Source organism: Armigeres subalbatus, chromosome 1 (assembly GCF_024139115.2).
Source record: "Armigeres subalbatus isolate Guangzhou_Male chromosome 1, GZ_Asu_2, whole genome shotgun sequence".
Lineage (NCBI taxonomy): Eukaryota > Metazoa > Arthropoda > Insecta > Diptera > Culicidae > Armigeres > Armigeres subalbatus.
In genome coordinates, this window is record NC_085139.1 from 135,967,089 (window position 1) to 135,984,152 (window position 17,064).

Consider the following 17,064-nt stretch of genomic DNA (forward strand, 5'->3'; position numbering starts at 1 on the left):
GTGTGGTCGTAGCAACGTGTTTTTCAATAAAAGCAACCTGCAAGTTGCCCGAGCCTAATTCGGTTTCATTTGCACAACACGGCTCTAGTAACTGCAGTGGCAAAGCGATAATGTTTTGCACTTTGAAGACAATTAGTCACAGCTCAACCTTCTCTGGTATGAAATGGTAGTTTTGAAAAGAACCGATTTGTATTGTACAGTGGCGTAGCCAGAAAATTGGTCTGGGGGGGGGTTTCTAAACATATTTTTTTTTAGAAAAAAAAATCCTTCTAAAAATGTTGTCTCTGGGGGGAGTTTTATGTCCAAAACCACCCCCGTGGCTACGCCACTGGTATTGTATAATGGAACGTACACACGGTCAAGCAGTTTGACCAACATTGACTCCACCTCTCGTTTGTTCAAACATCTATCAAGTTTTACCAACAGTGGCAGGAACAATCAATTTATTCGACCAACAATATCACACACGAACGACCGGAGCGCTAACTTGAGCATCAACCATCAAAAAAAATATGGGGTTTTGTGCAACTTCACTACAAATGTTCATACATGTTCGGCGAACCTTGACTCCACCCCCGACAACTCAAACCAAAATCAAACCGTTTTAATTTTTTCCAACCGAGCCGCCAACTGTCAAATGGTTGTTCGAACAACTTCACACACGTTCCAACAAAGCAGCAACCGAAGCGTTTTCTTGGGGGTGGAGTCAATGTTCGTCGAACTGCTTGACTGGTGTGTACGTAGCATAATGCGCACTTCCAAACACAAGTGTTTGTAAAATCAATAACAAATCTCAATCATTGAGCCCTCCCGTGCAAGCAAACTCGAAGAAGGAATGCATCACGGATAAATTTTTCATGTTAAATCGCATGGTTTAATTAATTAAAAACAAATTGCTCCAGAATGCGTTTAAACCCAATTTGAGGGCAATTTTTGGTTTACACATGCAAGTATCCACTGTTCTATGTGATGAACGTCAATTCACTGTTTTTAAAAAAAGAAGTGTTGTGGTGGGGAGCACAACCCAATTTTGTGATGGTAAGCTAACACATTCTTATTAGCTTCAAATCATTCTGGCGACTCTATCTCTTCACCGTTCCGACAACAACCAGCACCAGTGGCGTAGCCAGAAAATTGGTCTGGGGGGGGGTTTTCTGAACAATTTTTTTTGGGAAAAAAAATTTCTTACAAAAATTTTGTCTTTGGGGGGGGGGGGGTTTATACCCAAAACCACCCCCGTGGCTACGCCACTGACCAGCACCAAATCTCCCGGTTCAATGTCCCGATTTTCTCCGAACCACTTTGACCTGCGAGTAATTACTGGTAGGTACTCCTTGACCCATCTTGTTCAGAACCGTTGGATTATTGCCTGAGATTGTCTCCAACTGCTACGTACTACCACCATTCGCATGACAGTTGTCGCCATTGGAACTGCATAGATGAAAATAGTTGGGAGTAAGGGCTTCCTAACTAGACGACTCAAGAGGAATGTAAGTGAGTGGACGAGAGCTGATGTAAGCCTCGGCCTCGAGCAACACCGTTTCGAGAACTTCATCGTCTGGTGTACGCTGGACCTCTGCTATGGTTCCTAAAGCTTCCTTTACAGAGCAAACGAGGCGCTTCCATGCGCCTCCCATGTGCGGGCGCCCGGGGGTATAAAGCACCACCGAGTTTGAGCAGTTGTAAAAGTAGTAGCCAGTGCGTTATTTCGTCTCTTCAATTCTTCTTTCTGCAGTTCCTTGTTCGCGCCTTAAAAGCATGTCCTGTTATCGCGCACCCTAAGGCAGGTGAATAAAGCCACCCACCTCTTCACTTGGCTCCTTCCCACTTTGACCAATATCGGTCCGAAATAGTCCACCCCAAAGAAGCTGAATGGCCGAACGAAGGATTGCAAACAAGCCATAGGAAGCCGTACCATTGCGGGAGGACTTGGCGCAGCTTTCTTCAGTCGGCACGTCATACAGTTTTTCGCAGCCTTTCCAATTAAGGCCCGAAGCTTGACGATTTCGAAACGTTGTCTCATCTCGTTTGTGAGGGTTTCTCGATTGGCGTGGCGGAAACGACGATGGTACCAGTCTGTAATCAGGAGAGTTATAATGTGTTGCCTGGGCAGAATCGAAGGGTGCTTAGCTTGTACCGGTGCGAATGTGGTGGCACCAATTCGGCCATGAAGGCGCAGTACTCCACGTTCGTCTGATTTGGTAGTTTCTACACGCATAAGAGCAAAATCTTTGGATGAAGCTGATTCGTTCTCCCCTGTTCTTCTCAGTACTTATTAGCCTACATTCGACAGAAAGTTGCGTATTTCGAATCCACCACTTAAGTGGACAATCTGGTTTCGTTTACCACCTGTGTAGCTCCGTCAACTGTCATGAAGCTGTTCAGGTAGCCGTCCACATAGTGGTGCTCGATGGTTGCCACCGATGCACGAGGGTAGTGCGTCGCGTACTGCTGGGCTTTTGCATTCTTGACGAATTGCGCCGTTGACGGAGAACACGTGGAACCAAACATGGTGACTTCAACAGCGTAGAATTGGACCGGCTCCTCGGGCTCGTGGCGATATACAAACATCTGGGTGCTCTTGCCACTAACTTGCCGTTTTATTTGCAAAAACATCTCTCTGATGTCCCCTGAAACTTCCACGGGAAACAATCGGAAACCGCTGAGTACTTTTGGCAGAGGGGTTAGAAGATCCGGCCCTTTTAGCAAATATTAAATGGAGGAAACTTTACTTACCTTTGCCGCAGCGCCTCAAATCAACCGAACCTTTCTCGACTTCCTCGGATTGATGACGATTCCTAGAGGGAGGTACCAAGCTTTTCGATAATCGATGGAGTTGGCTTCTGACTGGCTGACTTTGCGTATATAGCCCTACCGTTCGTAGTCACATAATTGCACGCCAACTCGCTGCATCAACGCAGTATTTCCTTGTAACTTCTTCTCCAACGCTTTTATTCAACGTATGGCCATCGGATACGTATTTGGGAACTCTGGATCAACTTTCATTGGAACCCAAGCAGGAGAAATTAATTCAATAACTCGTCATTCTGTTATTGATACCATACTCTGTTATGAATTAGCCTTGCATAAGAGGTAAAATACCAAAAAAATAATACCAAAAAATAATCAATCAGGATTAGTAGTTCCATGTTCTTCTATCGTGAAATAATCCCGAAGCTGTTCGTTTAGCAGATCATCCACGGTAGGCGTCGCAGCCATGTGGAAGTGAACACTCGCTGCAATAGGATCAAACGGTCCTCCGTCGCGTAACCGCAGCGGAATCTCGAGACGACGCTAACTAGCTTATCCATGAATTCGCCGAAAATTGCAACAGATGCCCGCATATATATCTTGGCCTCTGAAAGCAGCCCAGTCCATTCTCATTGGCCCTGGAAGTTTCTCGACCAATTCTTGCATGAGCACTGGGTTAGATGAATGCTCTTCCTGGCCCGCTGCCTAAAGATGGTTCACGAAATTTTGCACCGCCAGCCCAAATTCCAAAATTGATTCCGGACGATCATGTTTCGGGCCAGGGGTTCGACGTATCTTCTCGTGTAGTGATCGAATCAGTAGTTCTGGCTGACCATATAGCATGAGCATAAGCATGATTGACCGCCCACGGTTGCTACTCCGTTATTGCTAGGTCAGCTGTAATTACACAGAGAACCAACAGATGATGTTTAGGACTAACATAATCTTCAATGTGTAAGAACTGGTGACCCAAATTTAAGCAGCAATAACATCGCCGGCCGTGTCCGAATGCAGGTCAATTAGGAAATAGGTAGGAAAATGTTGACGTGATACTGATACTGATCGCTTTGATGGAAGCCGACGAGTCATCTGCACTTCCACGAGTAATCACTAGGATGTAGGATATATGGGGTAGTGCAGCAGGGTTCGTTTTGGTAAACGGTATGTATGTATGGTGTAGCGTGTAGTTTTATCGAGGTTTAAACAAAACACAATCGAACGTAATCTAAGTAATTGACTCACCGACCGCACACCGCAGAACCAAATATTTCGATGATCGCGCGATCGTTCTGAGTACTAAACGAAAAACGATCGTACGCACACTAAATTTCTACTTGCTAATTAATTCACTCACCCGCACAACGCAGAACAAATATTTCGATGATCGCGCGATCGTTCTGCGTACTAAAGGAAACACGATCGTGCGCGCACTAAATTTCTACTTGTAATTGATTTATTCACCTGCAACGAAGAACAAAATATTTCGATGATCGCGCGATCGTTCTGCGTGCTAAAGAAAACATGATCGGACGGGCATTAAATTTTTACTTGCTAATTGATTTACGATCGGATGCGCACTCGTTCATCTACTATTCAAATGAAGCTTAAAAACTGTTGCATTCTCTCGCATATCATTTTCCCATCAACATCTATTTTTTTAAACCCATTCATCGACGCATTTAAGAAAATATAATGTCAAAAAATTGTACACTTCAGGAAATAAAACAAAATGGCTGAAGTTGTAGAAAGCAGTATTATGTTTGTCATTTTCTACTTTTGTACTTTTGCCTAAATGAATTTTATGTGAACGAACACCCAACAATCATACAAATCTATATAAAAAACCTGCAAAATCTATATCTCGATTAACTTTTCAAAAGGACCTAAGTAATATTTTTTTCATGAATTAATTTAAATAGTGCAATCAACAGAACAACATGAAAGCTTTTCATTGCACTCAAATTAATTCATGAAAAAAATGTTTTTCATTTATTTAGTTAACATCTAAACAGAAAACACTGAATCAACAATTTGACGCCACAATGCACGGTTCGAGGCCGCATCTCTCCATCCTCGGATACGCCCCACGCTCGCCAAGTCGTTTTGCACCTGGTCTGCCCATCTCGCTCGCTGCGCTCCACGCCGTCTCGTAGCTGCCGGATCGGAAGCGAACACCATCTTTGCAGGGTTGCTGTCCGGCATTCTTGCAACATGTCCTGCCCATCGTACCCTTCCGGCTTTAGCTACCTTCTGGATACTGGGTTCACCGTAGAGTTGGGCGAGCTCATGGTTCATTCTTCGCCGCCACACACCGTCTTCTTGCACACCGCCAAAGATGGTCCTAAGCACCCGTCTCTCGAATACTCCGAGTGCTTGTAAGTTCTCCATGCAAGCATTGTCCATGTTTCATGTCCGTAGAGGACAACCGGTTTTATTAGTGTCTTGTACATGACACATTTGGTGCGGTGGCAAATCTTTTTCGACCGCAGTTTCTGTAGCCCGTAGTAGGCCCGACTTCCACAGATGATACGCCTTCGTATTTCACGACTAACGTTGTTGTCAGCCGTTAGCAAGGATCCGAGGTAGACGAATTCCTCGACCACCTCGAAGGTATCCAAATCTATCGTAACACTGCTTCCCAGGCGGCCCCTGTCGCGCTCGGTTCCGCCCACAAGTATGTACTTTGTCTTTGACGCATTCACCACCAGTCCAACTTTTGTTGCTTCACGTTTCAGGCGGGTGTACAGTTCTGTCACCTTTGCAAATGTTCGGCCGACAATGTCCATGTCATCCGCGAAGCTAATAAATTGACTGGATCTGTTGAAAATCGTACCCCGGGTTTTTACACCCGGCTCTCCGCATGACACCTTCTAGCGCAATGTTGAACAACAGGCACGAACTGGAGTGTTCGCCCGAAATCTTCACACAGTTTTGCACACCATCCACCGTTGCTTTGATCAGTCTGGTAAGCTTCCCAGGGAAGCTGTTCTCGTCCATAATTTTCCATAGCTCTACGCGATCCTTGCCTTGAAATCAACGAACAGATGGTGCGTTGGGACCTGGTATTCACGGCATTTTTGAAGGATTTGCCGTACAGTAAAGATCTGGTCCGTTGTCGAGCGGCCGTCAACGAAGCCGGCTTGATAACTTCCCACGAACTCGTTCACTAATGATGACAGACGACGGAAGATGATCTGGGATATCACTTTGTAGGCGGCATTAAGGATGGTGATCGCTCGAAAGTTCTCACACTCCAGTTTGTCGCCTTTCTTGTAGATGGGGCATATAACCCCTTCCTTCCACTCCTCCGGTAGCTGTTCGGTTTCCCAGATTCTGACTATCAGTTTGTGCAGGCAAGTGGCCAGCTTTTCCGGGCCCATCTTGATGAGTTCAGCTCCGATACCATCCTTTCCAGCTGCTTTATTGGTCTTTAGGGAACGTCCACAAATTACGTAACGCTTAGAGGGGGGAGGGGGGTCCAGTGAAGTGTGACAACTCATACAAAAAGTTCAGACGCTTCATACAAAAAGTGTGACATAGGGGGGAGGGGGGTTGAAAATTCCCAATTTTTTTTCGTCCGCTGAACTGACGTAGTCATCTCCTCCGCTGCTTTGACTTTCACTGCCTGTACTCTCAGCGCCATTCAGATGTTCCTCGTAGTGCTGCTTCCACCTTTCGATCACCACACGTTCGTTCGTCAAGATGCTCCCATCCTTATCCCGGCACATTTCGGCTCGCGGCACGAAGCCTTTGCGGGATGCGTTGAGCTCTGATAGAACTTGCGTGTTTCTCGAGAACGGCACAGCTATTCCATCTCCTCACACTCCGCTTCTTTCAGGCGGCGTTTCTTCTCCTGAAAAAGGCGGGTTTGCTTTCTCCGCTTCCGTCTATAACGTTTCACGTTCTGCCGGGTACGTTGCAGCAGTGCGACCGCCCGGGCTGCGTCCTTCTCTTCCAGAATCTGTCTGCACTCTTCGTCGAATCAATCGTTCTGTCGACTTCGTCCCACATACCCGACGTTGTTCTCCGCTGCGTCGTTAATGGCTGCTTCGACTGTATTCCAGCAGTCCTCAAGAGGGGCCCCATCGAGCTCACCCTCTTCCGGCAACGCTGCCTCGAGATGCTGCGCGTATGCAGTGGCGACATCAGGTTGCTTCAGTCGCTCTAGGTCGTACCGCGGCGGTCGTCGGTACTGAACATTGTTGATGACGGATAGTTTTGGGCGCAGTTTAACCATCACCAGATAGTGGTCAGAGTCGATGTTAGCGCCACGATATGTCCTGACGTCGATAATGTTGGAGAAGTGCCGTCCATCAATCAGAACGTGGTCGATTTGTGATTCTGTCTGCAGTGGTGATCTCCAGGTGTACCGATACGGGAGGCTGTGTTGGAAGTAGGTGCTGCGAATGGCCATATTCTTGAAGGCGGCGAAATCAATTAGTCGTAGGCCGTTTTCGTTCGTCAGCCGGTGAGCGCTGAACTTTCCAATAGTCGGTCTAAACTCCTCCTCTTGGCCAACCTGAGCGTTCAAATCTCCTATGATGATTTTGACGTCGTGGCTTGGGCAGCTGTCGTACTCACGTTCCAGCTGCGCGTAGAATGCGTCCTTATCATCATCAGTGCTTCCGGAGTGTGGGCTATGGACGTTGATTATGCTGAAGTTGAAGAACCGGCCTTTGATCCTCAACCTGCACATTCTTTCATTCATCGGCCACCACCCGATCACGCGCCTTTGCATGTCGCCCATCACTATGAAAGCTGTTCCCAGCTCGTGTGTGTTGCCGCAGCTCTGGTAGATGGTATGATTACCTCTAAACGTTCGCACCATTGATCCCTTCCAACAAACCTCCTGCAGCGCTACGATGCCGAATACACGGTCCTTGAGTACATCGGCGAGTATGCGTGTGCCCCCGACGAAGTTGAGAGATTTGCAGTTCCACGAACCGAGTTTCCAATCGCTAGTCCCTTTTCGTCGCAGTGGTCTTCGCCGATGATTCCGGTCCGTACTCTCTTGTTGATTGTTCGTTGCTTGTGTTTTTAAAGGCTGGCTTGCAGGGCCTGACACCAAACCCCTAAATTTTCGGAGGACCATTCCCCTTATTTCCGGGGACCATGGTGCACAGTTTCACTTAGTGTCCCTCGCTGGCACTCGGACGATGATCAGCCGCCCCTAACATGGAGAACAGACGCTGTCGTGAGCCGATCCTGACATGGAGAACAGACGCTCAATAAGATTTGCACCTCCGGAGAGGAGCAAACCCCCCCTTCCCTGTCAGCATACGACCATAGTTCCCACCGGGGTTGGTTACCCGATCTTCCCTAAGGTTGCTCGTATCCCGGCCAGCACCGCGGGGAGGTAGGGATAGGAGTTGCTGGGTAAGAGGCTAAGGACCGCGAGATGGGGTCTATTTTATTCCTTCAGGTACGCGAAGTACCAATGGTACGCTTTACCCGGAATTTGCCGGGCCATAAAAAAAAAATCTAGCTTAACTTTTCAAAAGGACCTAAGTAACATGAAAAAAAATGTTACTTAGGTCCTTTTGAAAAGTTAAGCGAGAAATGTACAAATTTGGAGGATTTTGGGACAAACGCTACACTAAATTCACAAAATTATGTTCAATAAGTTTTAGTGTAAGAAGCCTTCATTTATGGATTTTATGCCAAGAATTTATACAAAAACGCTAAATTTTTATTTTTAGGTGAAGCAGAAACAAATGACATTCTGATTCAAATAATGTTTATATAATTTAGTAGCACTTTTTTTACAGGGAAACAGACATCTCACATAGAACAAAATGCTATCAAAAGCATCGTCACGCAAATATCATCGACCAATGCTAAATGCACTGTAAGTGGACGATTGCCAACCAGATGGCGATAGTATGTAAACGTCATACACAAGCAAAATCGATAAAAGCGCAATCGGTAGCCGATCGACCACAAACAAAATATGGAATTCACCGTTGAAAAAGTAAACAATGGGACATATGTTGAGTGAGACATCTATTTTTCTTAGCTGGGTTGCAAGACATATGGACTATTGCTGGGTGGGTCTAAAACTGAAAAGTTTGAGAAGCTCTGTACTACTATCAAAGCCTAAGATTAATTTATTGTGAAAATTCAACAGTATTCTCTATGACATCTGGAGTCGATTTGTGTAGATTATTGAAGTTGACAAACCCAGATCAATCCACCTAGCGTCGGTGGTGCCTTTCTCGCGCATTAAAAAAATAAGAAAAAAAACATAAGAGAGGTCGAAATAGCACTTTAGGGAGATAGATTTTACTTTTTCAATCAATTCATATGCATTTGCGGTCATTTGAATGCATTGCTGCAATCTTTGAAAAAAAAAAATTTACCGTTTTTGAAAAAAAAAATTCCCAAATTTGTCATTTTTCTATCACATGTTGTACATATGCATAATCAAGTTTCAGACATAGTAATTAATTTCCACTCCGGGTGGCTTAATACCCGGCATACAGGCAATTAGCTTTGAATGTACTAAACTCGAGTGGCGATCTCTCTTCGCTTGTGTGGTCCCGAATTTCTGTTGCTATCGGCCTCTGGTGACAACGACGATGGAGCTCGTTGTTAGAGATCCAGTTGTGAGGCTACCAGGCCTGAATTATATACCGCAGGCATCTGTTGATGAACACCTGCAGCCGTTGAATGTTCTCCACTGATACACACCATGTTTCGCTAGCGTATAACAGCACAGATTTCACGTTAGAGTTGAAAATTCGTATTTTGGTGCGTTCACTTATCTGCCTGTTTTTCCAGATATTTCTTAAACTCGCAAAGGCAGCCCTTGCTTTATTGATCCGTGCGCCTATGTCGATCTTGGTACCGCCGTCTGACGCCATTTGGCCACCAAGATATTGGAAGCTTTCAACATTCTCCACTGGTTGCACGGCTACTGTGAAACTAGAAGGAGTCACCGTGTTTACATCCAACGATTTGGTTTTGTTGACGTTGATGACTAAACCTGCCGAGGAGGAGCGCTCGGCAAGGTCGTTGAGCTTACTCTGCATATCAAAGCACGGTTGCGCGAGGAGTGCAACGTCATCCGCCAATTCGAAGTCGTTTAGGTGCTCCATGGTTATAAGCTGCCATAACAGCCCGCGGTTTGGTTCACAATCAATCGCATCTACCTGAATCTCATCGATTACGATGAACATCGCACTTAGAATAATCGATGTTGTCTTTTTTTTCCTCTGATAAAATCTAAGCGCGGTCGCGTCTACTCTGGCTTCACCCTAACTTTCATCTACTCAGCGATTGAGTAAAATCGTATTGCCTTATCCACGGAAACTCTATGAGTGATCTTGCTTCTGACGGAAATCGAACAAAATCTCCATGTAAAAAAGACGGCAATTCAACCCCACAACACTGAGTAGATGAAAATTATAATGATAATTATTTATGAATTCATTTACCAGCTGACGGCGACGCCCCATCCTCAACGGCTGTCAACGGCCCATAGACTATTGTTAAAAACACTCACATAGCTTGCATATTGCAACAGTCGGATTTTTTGAATTTTTCGCACCTTTGACCATTTGAGGAGCATAGCGACATTTTAGTCCGTTAGCTTATATAAAAGAGGCCAAAAAGAGTTTCATAACAGAAATAGATAAAGAAAACAGAAAAAATATAGAAAAGTTATACTCAAGGATTATTGATCCAAATAATGTGGCTGTATAAAGAAATCGCCCAGCCCAGTTCAGTCGACCGCAAAGAAGCCTGGAATGGAGAAGAAAAAGCAATCAGCGGGTTTGAGTTTCCGTGGCGTCGTTGGAATGCGACTCCACAAACGACATCACGGGAATCTGCGACCAAATCAGGCATCAGCTGAGTAAACCAGGAACGACATCTCCATCGATTAACGCAGCCGGTAAGCCTCTTGGTCTCATTGGCGAGTTTCAATGTGGCGTCAACGCTCAACAGCAGGGCTTGCAACCCACCGAAGATGAGCAAACCACGCATGCCTCCTTCTCTTGCTTGCTGCACAAACAGCCAGTGGTAGTGAGGAAACAAATTCGGCAAGCAACACGAAGCTTCGATGCTCTTGTCACACATAAGCTACTGAATCATACATGTTCGTTGTTTGATCGCCTACCGAGGGAAGCGATTGTAACGAACTCTTGTGTTGATGTCACTCCTGCGTTGTGTTACGGGAGAAGATGAAACATAACAAAGCAAAACAATTCTGAACAGCTCAGGCTGAAGCGCTTGTCTCGCTTCTCTTTGAATACATGTTTTAACGAAGCAGTTTGATCCACACGCGCATCAAAAACATGCGGTTATTTCTAAGGGTTAGAGAGTAATTGGGTATAACTATAGATAGTAGAATCTAGTAGTAGAATATTCCACTATCTATAGTATAACATATCTAATATATCTTGGAAGCGGTTAGATTTAGAAAGTCGTCTTTTACAAAGTTCTTCGGAAGGTCAAAACCATTTTGTTGGAGATTAATTTAGTTTGGAATTCATTGTTCATAAGACTTTCTGCAATATAGGATATCTCGGAATCCATATAATTTAGCAAGTAGATGTAGGGTAAAACGACCTATTATGGAGGGGTTAAACGCCGCGTCGAAACAAAATTGTTTTCAAAAATTCTTTAAAAATTAACTGTGTATCTTTTTTTACATTGCAGTAATCGAATAGGATGCTCGTTAATTCTAGTTTCGTAAATATGACGTAAATTGTTTTAAACTTAAGTTCTTTGTTTTTATTACAATGAAAACAAACTACCGCAATAATGGGACGCAGTTGCCTATCGTTGCGATATTTTTTGAAGGTCAGTCCTATTGTTGCGGTATTGCTTGTATTTCTTATGGAGAGCGATACCGCAACAATAGGACCTTAGCACTACCGCAATAATAGGCTCAAAGGAAGCAATTTTTTAATGAAAAATGTTGATTTTTCATAATTTTGAACGGAATTTTGTCAAACAAATGGTGTTCTAGTGGTTGATTCGAAGAGTTATAGCAAATATTTTTGGAAGATGATGTAGGATATCTCGGAATCTATTCAATTCAGAAAGAAACCGTCTTCTACAAAGTTGTTCACAAGTTTAAATCCATTATGTTAAAGTTTAGCTTAGTTCAGGCAAGGTAGGATATCTCGGAATCTATTCAACTTGGAAAGTAGCCGTCTTCTGTAAAGTTGTTCGGAAAGTCAAAACCATTATGTTGGATATTAGTTTAGTTCGAAATTCGCTCACCCAAAAGCGCTAGTATACATAAGACTTTCAGCAAAGTAGAATATCTTAGAATCCATACAATTTAGCAAGTAGCTGTATTCTACAAATCTGTTTGGATGGTAAAAACCATTATGTTGAAGATTAGTTTAGTTTAGAATTCATCCACCCAACGGCGCTAGTGTACAAGAGACTTTCGGCAAGGTACACAGTATAAAAATGTTACAGCATATATGATGTAACAAAAAGGCTCCCCCAGGTTCGACTCATTTTCCATCACTTTTTAAAATTACAGTTAGTCGTTACTATGGAGCTTGTATTCAATATGGCGTACAAGATAAATCTGGATGTAAAATTAAAGGCCATTGAATACAAAACTATGCGTTCAAATATTTCCATAGCAAGTAATTTTCAGAATTTTTAACTGTGTAGGATATCTCGGAATCTATTCAGTTTAGAAAGAAGCCGTCTTCTACAAAGTTGTTCAAAAGGTCAAAACCAACTATGTTAAAGATAAGTTTAGTTCAGAATTGATCCACCGAACGGCGCTAGTGTACATGAGGTAGGATGTCTCGGAATCTATACAATTTGGCAAGTAGCTGTATACTACAAATTTGTTTGGAAGGCAAAAACCATTATGTTGAAGATTAGTACAGTTAAGAATTGATCCACAACTTTGTAGAATATCACAACCAGTCTTTTAAACGATGTTCTTTACTGACAATCACTGCAAGCGCATCGTGACATGTAGAAGCTGACACGAGAGTACACAGTTAAAAATTCACAAAATTACACGCCATGTAAATATTCAAATGCTTATTTTTGTGTTCAATAGCCTCCAATTTTATATCCAACTTTTTTTTGTATGCAACATTGTAACGACGACCTATAATTTTAAAAAGTGATGGAAAAAAGATTCGAACCGAACGGAGCCTTTTTGTTACATCATATATGCTGTAACATTTTTATACTGTGTACCTTAGGTAAGCGTGACACCCAGATTCACAACCACAAGCTGAGAGCCATAAAGAGCATCAGGTCGGTCAGCTGTCAAAAGTGCAGGTGAGCACCGTTATTGATTGATTTTGTTGTCGTTTGATTGGACTGACGTCGTTTTTGATTGATAAATCGGATAAATCAATAGTTAAATTAAGGGTTCATTCACAAATTACATAACGCTATAATGGATCATTTTCAGCCCCCACCCACCCTCTCGTAACGTATTTTGTATGGAAGGGTTCTGAAGTTTGTATGGGCCGTATTTGTGAATGGCTCTATTAAAGTTAAACTAAGTTTTTACAAATTTGATCCAGACTATCTTTTGAAAAAGGCCAAATTTTTTTATTGATTTTTTCAAATGGATACAATCAAAAAACGACGCATCCTACAAAAAAATGTTGTGTTGGGGACTATCGCAAAGTCAGTCAAAATTTCTAATAAAGATATCGAAAACAATTCAAATTGAGCCCCACACTGACAAAAATCAGTTTTAAAAATTAAAACTCGATTTGCAAAAAAACGCCTTTTTTAATATGAATGAAATTGTGCCTCACGATAGCTGATTATGTTCCCTACCAACCGTCCATACATCGCAAACTGGGCACTTTGAAGGAAAAAAAGTTATTCTAACAAAACCTTTTTGTTGTCAAAATTATTTTCAGTGTATGTTTATCCGTTGCGATTAGTTACGACCTAAATATTGTTCTCTGCTTAACTGTACAGGAATATTTTAATATATGTATGTATGTATGTATATGCTAATTCCACTGACACTCCTTGACACTGAAAAAAAAAATCAATTCCGACAAGAAATTTTTTTTGTTAGAAAAACTTTTTTCCCTTGAAAGTGTCAAGCTTGCGATGTATAGACGGTTGGTAGGGAACATAAATTCCTATCTTGAGACACAATTTCATACAAATCAAAAAAAGCGTTTTTTCGCAAATCGAGTTTTAATTTTTAAAAGTGATTTTTCAGTGTAGGGCTCAATTTGAATTGTTACCGATATCTTCATTAGAAACTTTGACTGATTTTGCGATAGTCACCCATCCAACATTTTTGTAGGATGCGTCGTTTTTGATTGTATCCATTTGAAAAATCAATAAAAAAAATTTGGCCTTTTCAAAAGATAGTCTGGATCAAATTTGGAAAACCTATGTATGTACTTTTCTTTTACAGCACCTCTTAAAATATTGCACAAAAAGTCAACATAAACAATAAGAACACTTAAATTCTATTTTGGCTTCATGCATTTTTATTACAGCAAAAATCCATTAATTTCTGCTAAGTGGATTATTCCATTGCTGACGAGCGTTGATTTCGAACCAAACACCGCATAGGCCAAGTGATCATCACGATAGTCAAGATGACACGGATATGACAACCACAACATCAGGAAAGTTTTCCTATCATTCATGCTGGTGATCACAGGCAGAAGAAGTGACGACATGGTGAGTGACCAAGCGCTAGTTGCTAAAATGTCACTTTCATGGTGATCGTTACACCAAGCATGTGAGATCCACATTGAACATCACAATTGAGTACTTGACACATGACCTGGATTTTGTTATTCCCAGTCAACATTTATATACGTATAGCCAATGATATAAGTAATAATATACAAGCAAACTAATTCGTATATAATGCACAAAATCGCTATATACGTACTAAAGTGGAGGCCATATACATACTGAAAAACTACTTTCCCGAGTTTTCTAAGGCATTAATACGATTCGGTGAAAATAATTAAAAAATAAATGTAAACAACTCTGTCTCGTACATTCGACGACTGGATCTGAAGGCAAATGCTTTACCCATGTACTACTCAGCAACTCTTGAAAAGCAGTAGAGTTTTGACAATCATAATCATACAGTATACGATACATACTACATTGATACGATTTAAGTACCTTGTTGCTTTACGTATGAATGCAGCTTCTCTGTTTGAAATCTGTTTGATTATTCCGACAATTATCATACATATTAACGATAATGCAGCATTGCAAACGACTCTGCATGCATGTCAACAATAATGAAATGTCAACAGTGATTTATATCCCTTTGATTACCCTCGAGCTGTTTTATTCGGATGTTTTTAGTTGTTTTAGTTATTGTCGGGGAGTGATAATAGCATAGAAGTGAAAGTTAGAATTCAAAAATATCGGATAGAGTGGAGTAGGTAAGTGCAAATGAAATTAATTTCATCAAAATGTGCAGTGCAGTGGTCTTTGATAAACGCTCTGAAGTAACAAAATATATAGGTACATCGCGTATGAATATACGACCAACACGACAACACGCTATGTATAAGCGGTTTTTGTGATTCAATCCGATTACACTGATATTTTTTATACTGATTTATGACATTTTTGAAAACAGTCGCATATATTCCATTCCTAGGTATTATTTACGACAGTAATCATATTTTGACTATATTTATAAGTAGTCATATACGAGTGTGATATAAAATAGCAGTATATGCGATAAAATTTCTCCTTTCATATACGATCTGTGGTTGACTGGGTTGTCACGCTTTGCGTGACTTGAACAATGACACTTTGCAGCACAACTCTCCGAATATCACAGATTCTGAGATATCTTATTCAACTGGTTGTCTCATAGACGCTAGTGTCACCATGCGGATGAATTACGAAATAATGAGATATTCTCCGGGTTTAATCTTTCGAACAACTTTGTAGAATATCACCCACAACTGTCTAAATTTTACAGACTCCGAGATATCTTATTCAACTGGTTGTCTCATAGACGATAGCGCCACCATGCGGATGAATTCTAAATTATTTAAATGTTGTCCACAATGGGTTTGATATTTCGAACAACTTTGTAGAATATCACAACTCTCGAAATTTCACAGATTCCGAGATATCTTATTCAACTGGTTGTCTCACAACACAAGCCTACTAAATAAATATTGACAAAATTTTCTATTACAAAATAAAATAACCCATCTAATGGGTGGCTAGTAAATAGCGGGAATGGAAAGAAAGGCTCGTGAAGAAAACTACAAAGAAGTACAGCTCAATTTGATTTACGTTATTATAAAGAGTAATCCTTTGTATTTGAACTTAGATTAATGAATGGTAGTATATGATCCGTGGTCCGCTGTGCGGCGTAGTTTAATCTTGCATGACCGCTGGACTGATGCCATTTCCGGATGCTTATCCTATTGATGAGTTGCTTCGTGTCTTTGGTCTTCCAATCACGTTTGTATATAATGGAGCTCAGTAGACCAAATATACTTTAGCAGTTTTCGAAACATTTTCACGCTTAATATTGTCCACCGTGTTCTTTTCCCACGATCTTTGTTCGCTTAATAGTAGTGTACAATGTGTGCCACAGTACTTCCTGTTTTGATGGCATGTTTTCTAACTGAAAATGCTGGAGTTGGAAAAAGTTTGTGGGAGACAATTTTCAGAATATTCTAAGGATTTATTCACATAAGATATTATTTCTCTGAAAGCATTTATGTTCTCATAGAAAATAATTGAATTATTGAAATTCCGTTTTTAGTTCAAAATTTAGGTGCATTCCTATGCTCCACTATTCTATTATTGCACGCTTCCAGCGTGCGAATTGTGCACGTATGTTGATTGTGTCTATACGCTCTCTTACTACAGTACTGAACGAATTAAGTATGTATCTCCTCAGTGCCATGTTGTAGCACGAAGCAATCCTTCTCGGTCCCGACCCGTAGAAATGGAACTTCCGAGCAAAACAAACCAGTAAATAATGCCAGCAACACAAGCAAAGCGAGAGAGAAGCTTTGTCGCTAAATGATGTTGTGAGTAGGTTGCAACACCGAGCAACAATACTTCATACGCAAAAATGAAGCAAGACAACTCTTATGAGCAGTATTTGTGCGACAAACACAGTACATCGAATATGTGTATCTCCTCTCTTTCGACGAATCTGAGAATTTCCATGCAACAAATTATCATAGAGTATATTCACAAATCTGCACTTTTTACAAGCCCTGCTCAACAGAACAACAAAACGTGGCAAATGCTAAGTAAGGTCATCCCCTAATCTTAACATTTTCGGTATCGATTGAATCTTCCTTTCTTCTTCTCCAATGGATCTACATTCCA

General features: G+C 41.8%; 1 protein-coding gene across 7 annotated transcripts in view; it reads left to right on the forward strand.

Annotated features, from left to right (window-relative positions):
• LOC134205170 (protein pellino) overlaps positions 1 to 17,064 on the forward strand; it is a 157,724-nt gene that overhangs the window by 115,705 nt on the left and 24,955 nt on the right. The gene's annotated exons all lie outside the window — the stretch shown is intronic.